The sequence below is a fragment of the Pinus tabuliformis genome, chromosome 4_2, assembly GCF_031772625.1.
Source record: "Pinus tabuliformis cultivar Carrire ecotype Pingquan chromosome 4_2, CPIR1, whole genome shotgun sequence".
NCBI lineage: Eukaryota > Viridiplantae > Streptophyta > Pinopsida > Pinales > Pinaceae > Pinus > Pinus tabuliformis.
In genome coordinates, this window is record NC_142304.1 from 451099239 (window position 1) to 451108499 (window position 9261).

General features: G+C 35.4%; 2 non-coding genes across 2 annotated transcripts; both read right to left on the reverse strand.

Moving 5' to 3' along the window:
- Positions 1–3052: 3052 nt before the first annotated feature.
- On the reverse strand, positions 3053–3171 carry LOC149169910 (small nucleolar RNA snoR104). The gene has a single exon (XR_016259940.1). It is a non-coding gene; the product is annotated as a small nucleolar RNA snoR104 (small nucleolar RNA).
- Positions 3172–8912: 5741 nt separating this feature from the next.
- On the reverse strand, positions 8913–9020 carry LOC149169911 (small nucleolar RNA snoR104). Its single transcript, XR_016259941.1, has one exon. It is a non-coding gene; the product is annotated as a small nucleolar RNA snoR104 (small nucleolar RNA).
- Positions 9021–9261: the final 241 nt, after the last annotated feature.

Here is a 9261-nt window from a genome sequence, read left to right on the forward strand (position 1 = left end):
TCATCCCAAAATTCTTGCAATGAGTAAATTCAAATCTAAACGAGGGCTTGAGCAAAGTCTTTTCTAGTGAAAATTGTTCTATCCAATACCTAAGTTGTAGTCCAACAAAGATGAAAAAATATGGCCACTCCTCAAATATTCTCTCACAATCCTTTGTACTTGTAAGATCGATGTGAAAGAACCCTTAGATCTCAATTTTAGATCTATCTATCATTAGGTCACCATCTTGTCTTCATCCAAGTTATTAGAACTCTTTTGTATGGCCAAATTCCCATGGAGTTCCCAACTACGACATGACCCCTCATATATTAGATTTAATTACCAATGCGAGGGGTGTGACTTCGTACCTCAGATTTAGTGTTGCCTTTTCTAGACCATTGTTTTGCAACCGTTGATCTACTCCCTTCCCCATTAGCACCCAAGCATCTTGGGTTGTGTGTTACTACTAACTCCTTCCCTGAAACCCCTATTTTGATCTCATTTGATGTGGAATCAAAGCCTCCAACAACTACCTAACTATACAACTTTGACTTCATATTAGTCCCAATTACATGCTCTTCCAGTGGTTCAAACTCGCTTGTCATGCTAAACATCTAACGTATGTATGCATGTTAGTCTGGATCTTGATTTTTGCCTCGTGACCTCCATTGTTGCATGGCCCCTTGCCACACTACATCATTGTTTCCAAGTCTATCACCTTCAACACCAATCACCCAGTTTTGAAACCCTAGCCTCTTCTCTAATAGCCAGCATCATCGATCATCATCCCCTCAACATTAAACTCTTTTGGAAGTTATTTACCATGTAAATTTTAGACCCATAAGCATTTAAACTAATTGATGTCAAAATTGAGATTATAGCATTTATATTAGTTTTCTATATATTGTACTATGTAATTTGTGGATTTGTCATTAAATGGACAATCTTTGTTTTACTCTTGTAAAGTTTTATATAGCTTTTAATTATCGATTTTTGCACTAAGTTGTGTCACCTTAGCTCTCTTCGATGGGGTTTCTTAAGTTACTGCAAGTAGAATCATTTTACATTGCCAAAATCACATCTAATAGCATTTATACCCAAAATATAAATAAATAAATAAATGCAAAATACAAGTTCAACATTGACTATACAAAGGTGTCAAGAGCATAACACTCTTCACATTTGTACATGAAGATTAAAGCCAAAAGGCAAAAAAGCAAAGCAAGAAAAACAAAGAAAATTAATTAGAATAGATTAATCAACCAAGCAAACTTGCTCTATATTCCTCTAGTAAATTATTAGCAAGTAGTGAGAATTCTAATTTTAAAAACTCTACGATGAAGGTATCAACCTCCTCCATCAAAAGATAGGTCTATTTGTTTACTTTTGAGTCAACTAGAAGTCCATGGTTAAAATATAACTCTAATATTTAGGCATCCACATTTTCACCTTGGCATACAAAGTTTACATCGGCCATTATAAGAACATATGTAATTTTAGTGATCGAAGGCATGCCCTAAATTACCTTCTATTATAATGGCAAAGGATCTGCTCAAAAATATGATTACTCGTGAACTCCTCTACATTCCTAAGGAATTTTTCTTATGCATGTAACCAAATAATATTTTTTTTATTTTCATGGTCACTTATTTATTTTCCCTTTCGAATAAAGGTGAAATGATTCCATAAGACTATAGAAGTTTTTATCATGTTATAGCATGCAAACCAGTGGTTAAAAAAAATATCCAACGTTCAATCGTTCATCACCTACCATCTTAGGACATTTTCCACAAAGAGCTACCACTTGTTAATAATAATCCTCTTAATTGATTTAGACCTGCACACATTTCATAAAATGATTGTAGCTAGCATTTATTTCTAAACTAAGACCTTAGTTTCACAAAATGACTCTAAACAAGCATGTATTCCCAAGCTAGCAAAACAACCTTACTTCAAAAGCTATAAACTAGAGAAAGGAGCTTCAAACATATCCTTCAAAGCCATTATTTTGAATAAATCCAATAGTCATTTTTACTTTAGCTTAGCATTATCCTTTAATGGGTACATTGTTATTTAAGAATATTAAATCTTAATTAATATCAAACAAAAATGTTTGAAATATCTATCAAGACTTTAGTTCACTAGTGAGGTCAGAAAGTGTTGACACATTTCCTTGGGTTTCATTAAAGTTGTGACCTATCCCACCCAAATTGTATGTTAAAAAGGGATGAAGTTAGCTGCAAGTCCCAAGAAAATTTCAGGAAAAAACATAACCCTCAAACTTAAGGTCTAAGCCAAAGCGAGTCTATGTTGTATAGTGCAGCCCCTTGGGGCATGTTTCTAGAAGTATTTCAAACCTTGAAAAAAATAGTGAAACTTTATTGCAAAAGTACAATGTAAATGTCATATTAAGAAATTGTTGAAATGAATACAGGGAATAGTTGCAATCATATTATGATAACAATTGTCTTCCTTTTGAAAAACCATATCTTGATAACAATTATCTGCCTCTTGAAAAACCTCCTCAACAAGGCTAATTGGAAATATTTAACAAACCTTATACATGTATATTTTATTCCCCTAAAATTGGGAATCCCTAAATTCATGGAAAATTATCTATTGAATGCAAATCCTCCCTAAATTCATGGAAAATTATCTATTGAATGCAAATCCTCCCCTTAGCAAGGGCAAGAACAATCAGTATAGCAACAAAACAAAACATAGCTTTGCTTACTCATACAAGTAAATGGGTGCATAGACTCATGCCACCATAGAAATTGCAAACAACAGATAAAAACATTATTTTGAAATTGCATTATTGTAAAATATAAGAGATATTACCAGAAACTATACAAGAATTAATATGCTTCGATGTCTTGGTACTGAAAATGCACCTACATTGTAACGGTGTTCGGAAACATTATTTCATGATATATCAAGATCAACACAAACATAGGCTCATGCATATATTGTAGGAACAAACAGTACAAACCACATAATAAAATCCTGGGAGGATAAGATGAAATAAATTATGTAATAAGATACAATCATACTATATTAAAATAGAAACATTATATATGTTATGTATTTTGAGGCTTGTACACCAAAACTTTAGGACTACAAGCAGGAAAGTACAAACTTAATTTTGGAAGAATGTATCGAGTGAACAATGTTGCTTTCATGTGTTCAATCTTCTTTTCTTCCGTGTTGACTTATTACCAATAAAAGAACTAAAAATGGCAAGAGATGTTATGCTAACATTTCAGAACTTGAAAAGACATCAGACTACCTTTCTTAAAGACATCAGACTATCGAGTGAACAATGTTGCTTTCATGTGTTCAATCTTCTTTTCTTCCGTGTTGACTTATTACCAATAAAAGAACTAAAAATGGCAAGAGATGTTATGCTAACATTTCAGAACTTGAAAAGACATCAGACTACCTTTCTTAAAGACAACCATTAAAAGATTATATCTACACTGACACAGTAATGAGCAAAGAGTTTTTAATTTTGGTACCTACTACCTACAGATAGAACTTGGGTGTTGATCAATTATGACATATGTCATTTACTGAACTCAAAATTTGAAGATTCATGCTATGGTTGATCATTTGACAGTAATGGTATAACTGCTAGACAGTTGATGTTGTCTGTGTACCAAATGGTTGGAACTTTAATGACTAAGATATTATGGATTACAGTTTTAGCTTCTTATTCGTCTACAAGTAGCACAAAAATCTATGTTTTCAAGTTTCCTCGTATTCATTTTAACATTCTGCATGTTTTCTAAATATATATGCATCAAAATATATAAAAATATGCATTATATAAAAAAGGCTTCGCTCACAGGTTTTCTGGAAATTCATGTTCCAAACTCCACACTTTGCTCCTGCTTCCAACGGCAATGGGAAGAAAGCAATAACCAAACTTTTTAACCTTATCAAGTGTTAAAAAAGCAGTTGCCAAGGACTAATCAGTAAAAGCTACCCAATAGGAAAGTGACCCTTGCATAGAGTTGGTAATGGAGCTGCAAATGTATGCATAAGCTTGGATGGAGTGAAATCGAAAAGCCAAAGAAACTTAAGTGAAAACAACATTACAATGAAATGGAGAAGGTAGCAACTGTGCCATGCACTTTTTCCATTCAAAAGCAATGCTATGATTGATGGGATCCTAAAGGTTAGAGGTATTTACTAATTATTATAAGGTAGCATTCATTAGCCCAAATCCGATAAATGCATCTACAGATATTTTGCAAAGATGCAAAATAGTGTTCCAAACAAGGCTAAGGTTTATTAACTTTATTTGAATTTTGATAACAATGGGAGACTCCTAACTCATGATAAAATCAAATTTTCCTGACTTTATGTCCAATGGGCAAGGAAATCCAAATACCCTAGCACAAATCAGAAAGGACTTTCAAAAGCAATCCGACGAGTTAGTAGCAAGAGCAATCTTATCCAATTTAGCTGACTGTAGTAGATGTTCAGTCCAAAAAGCTGTTTGAAAAACAACATTCAAAATTGTAAACTACAGAGACATCACCCTAGGACTTGAAGCCATAATAACTGTGAATGTAACAAATATGGTGATTTAGCAGCAGAAGCTTCAAGCAACCTCAACCAACTTACCTGACTCTGGTAGATGATCTGTTCACGAAGCTGTTGGAAAAACAATGTTCAAGATTATAAACTGCAGAGACATTACCCAAAGAATTGAAACAAAAATAATTCTGAATGTAACAAACATGGTACAAAAGGATTTTATAGTAACAGTCAGATTCAAAGAGTTTATGCAAAGCAATTCAATATGATGCCACAAAGTTACAAACACACTTGGGCAAGCTCAGGAACCGGAATGAGAACTCTGCACCTTTTATATCAACCAGATTGTAGCAAGTGCTGCTCAATATTCACTACACAAACCAACGGCTTGTATATTCCATCTCAGCTCTCACATTCACTTTGGCATGCAACTCAAACCTATAGAGATCACATTACAACTTACATCTGAATAATATAATTACAATTAAAGACAAACTTAACAAATACAGTGTTGCACTAATCGCGATTATATCGTAAAATCGTGGTTTTTTAAAACCGGCGATATTATCGCCCGATAAATACATCATTTTTTTCGGCGATTTTTTGGAAAAAATCGTGGAAAAAATTTATTTATTTTTTTAATCGGATTTTTGATGAGGAGGAGGTGACACAACCTACCCAAGCTACCCGTCACCAGTAGAGAACGCGGTCTACCTCCTGTAGCTCCTAGTTCTTCAGCTTCTAGAGCACAGCAGAGTCCACTGCCAACTCCACCGGCATCTACATCTAGAGGGGCATAGGAAATCAGTAGTATTAGACTTTAGTTATTTGGTTCATTTCATTGTATATGACATTATGACTCATGATATGAGATACATTATTATATTTTTTGTTGATATTTTGAGGCTGAGTTGGGAGTCATGAGTCAGGAGTCAAGACTTACTATTCAGGACATGATTCACTGTTGTGTGTGATGTAGCACTAGTAATGATTATTAAACATTTAGTTCTTTTATCTTATTTATGTGTCAATGTATTTATTTTATGTTGCAGATGTTTTAGATATTAAAAAAATTGAATATTTTTGTATGTTACGATTTTTTCCCGATTTTTACCGATTTTTTCCCGATTTTTTTCTGATTTTTTCCCCGTGCCGATAATATCCCGATAACGATTAATGCAAAATTGAATAAATATTTACACAATAATTACAATCAATCAAAACTCTCCAAAAAATCAACCAAACTCTGGTACCCGGACATGCAGGCCAACAGCCATCACAATAATGTTATGATCCACAGTTTTCCTTGTGCTCATGACTTCTTTCTATGTGTCTGTTGTTCCACAACTGTGTCTGTTGTTCCACAACTATATTATGTGTGCTACACTATACCAAAACTTTATTTTATGAGCCTATTTCCTCCACAGTTCATTCTACAACCTTGATTTTCCCCAATTACAGACACAATTTCATCTGCAACAACATCTACCTTAATGATTTATAGTCTAGTTCGTACTGAAACCTCCTTGTGCAAAAATTAGTGACAACATCATCCAACCCTGTAGTTTTGCATACCGTGATGTGAGAATCTGAAGAGTTGCTTGATTACAAAGGTTGCAATGGCTAGACACTAAATTCGTTGCCCTGCTCTTACTGGAACATTGTTTGTTATGGTGGATAAGGTCATGACCCCTATATGTAATCACCTCTAAATGTAAGCAACTTAGCATAGATACCCACTGTAGAAAGAACCACATTTTTTTCCCATTAATAAAAGCAAAATTTGGTTACAAGTTGGTACCATCATGCCCCACAGTCATTTTTCATCAGGGGTTGCTAGTTCTGTTTCCAAACTAACAAAGCCTCTGTAAACCAGAAAAGTGAAGCTCCTCTTTGAAGTCAGCTTCTGTCAATAGGGTGAGTTACAAGTTGCCCAACAAAATGCATATCTTTTAATGTTCAATGATCATATCTTTCACTGATGCACTGTGCTGTTCAGAATGTTGAAAATTGGTGTAGCTTGGGAGGTACTCCCACAAATCATGGGTACTTGATTTGTGAGGAGGTGACCCACAAAATGAAGGATTGTGAGCAAAGTACCCAAGCCTAGGGGTTGTGGACCCAAAGCAGTGGGCTTAAAACTAGGAAAGAATATTTATTTTTGATATTATTAGTGTTTGAGCATGTAGGCTCAGGTCGGTTGGGAGCCAAATGACATGACCCTTGGGGTTAATAGTCACCCCTTGAACACTATATTGGAGGACATGGAGGTCATTTCATCATCATAGCAACTCCATCTTATGAAGAATAGCAAGCCAAGAAAAGAGCTGCAGATCTCCAAGTGGAAAACGAGTTCGAGATTTTCTATATGTTGTTGAAGAGGAATAGAAGGGCGAGGGTTCTGTTCTGCCTGGCTGAGTTAAAGGAAGTTTTGTTCTGTTGTAGGGCTGCAGGTCGCTGCAGAGGGTCACAGAGGGCCTCAGGATGGTTGCAGGAGGGCCGAAAAGGCCTCACAACCAAGGGCAGACGGATCTGTGAGGGCTGCAACAGAGACAAGCCTATCTGAGGTAGGCTGTAGGCAGAGGAGAGGGTCCGAAATGCATCAGAGGCCTGTGGAGCAAGGCCAAAGTGCCTCAGGCCTATGGAGAGGCCAGGAAGGAAGAGAAGAAAGATTGATGTTTGTGTCAAGGGCTGTTGTTCTGAGAGAGAAGGGTTCTTGAGTTGTAACTGTGAAGTCTGTTCAGTAACAGAAGTCTGCACAGCATGTTTAGAGGCTGATATATGCAGAGGATTGAAGGACAAACCCTCTTGTGAGCAGCTGTACATACAGGGCATAAAAGGAGCTATTCCCTGTGAGTGGAGGCAAAGGACTACCAGGGCAGAGGACTAAAGGGAGCTGATCTTCTGTGGACAACGGGACTGAAAGGGCTTATTGAAAAGAGAGCTCAACCAGCAAGTAAGTTGTGTGTTTGTCTTTGATTTGTTAGGAAAATTGAAGGTCTAAAGGAGTTGACCTGAAGCCCTAGTTGTATACTGTGTATACTGTGTCTTGTATCAGGTTTCATAAACGGCCATGATCCCTGGTATGGGAGCCCTATGGTTGTTTATTGAAGGACTAATGAAACAAGTTTTGAGCCATGTGTGTGTGTGCGCACACGCGCTCAACTCTTGTATTTCATGTCCCATGTCCCATGTCCCAAGTGTAAATCCCACCCTGGCTCATGAGCAACTTCGTTTCTCCAACCTGCAAATGATTATTCTAAAGGTGACATGATTCCATAAAACCATAGAAGTTTTTATCATGTTATTGTATGTGACCAGTGGTTAAAAAGAAAATCATGATTCAATTGTCCATCATGTGTGTGCCCCATATTAGTACATTTTCTATGAATGCCACCACTTGCTAATAATACTCCACTCAACTAATTTAGGCATGCACACATTTCACAAAATACTATAGCTAGCATTTACTTTCAAGCTAAGACCTTTATTTCACAAAATGCCTCTAGAGTCTAAACAAGCAAGTATTCTTAAGCTAACAAACCAACATTACTTCAAAAGCTATAAACTAGATAAAGCTGTTTCAAACATTAAGCCATTATTTTAAACAAATCCAAAAGTCATAAAACATTACTTCAGCTTAGCATTATCCTTTACTGGGTACACTGGTATTTAAGAAAAATAATTTTCAATTTATAACAAACAAAAAAGTTTTTAAATGTCAATCAAGTCTTTAACTCACTAGTGAGGTTGACAAAGTGTTCAGACATTTCCTTGGGTTCCATTAAAGTTCTGCCCTACCCCACCCAAATTGTATGTTGAAAAGGGATGAGATTAGATGGAAATCCCAAGCAAATTTCGGGTAAAAAACACTCAAACTTAAGGCCTAAGCCAAAGAGAGTTTATGTTGCATAGTGCAGCCCCTCGGGCCATGTTTATAGAAGCATTTCGAACCTTGTAAAAAAAAGTGAAATTTTATTGCAAAGGTACAATGTAAATGTCATATTAAGAAACTGTTGCAATGAATAAGGAGAATGGTTGCAATCATACCTTGATAAAAATTATCTGCCTCTGGCAAAACCATATCTTGATGACAATTATCTGCCTCTTGGAAAACCTCCTCAACAAGGCTAATTGGAAATATTTAACAAACGTTATACATGTATATTTTATTCCCCAAAATTGAGAATCCCTATATTCATGGAAAATTTATCTATTGAATGCAAAACCTCCCCAAGGGCAAGAACAATCAGTATAATCACAAAATAAAAGATAGCTCTGCTTACTCGTAAAAAAAAAGGTCTGGTAACACATAATAAAATGCTTGGAGGATGAGATGAAATAAACTATGGAATAAAATACAATCATGCTATTAAAATAGAAACAATACACATGTTATGTACTTTGAGGCTTGTACACCAAAACTTTAGGACTACAAGCAGGAAAATACAAAGTTAGTTTTGGAAGAATATATCGGGTGAACAATGTTGCTTCCATGTGTTCAATCTTCTTTTCTTCCGTGTTGAATTATTACCAATAAAAGAACTAAGAATGGCAAGATATGTTATGCTAAACATTTCAGAACTTGAAAAGACATCAAAATACCTTTCTTAAAGACAATCATTAGAATATTATATTTAGACTAAATGAGGAGCAAAAGAGAGTTTCTTTTTAGTTTTGGTACCTAATACCTACAGTTACAACTTGGGTGCTGATCAAATGATGAAAAATGTTATT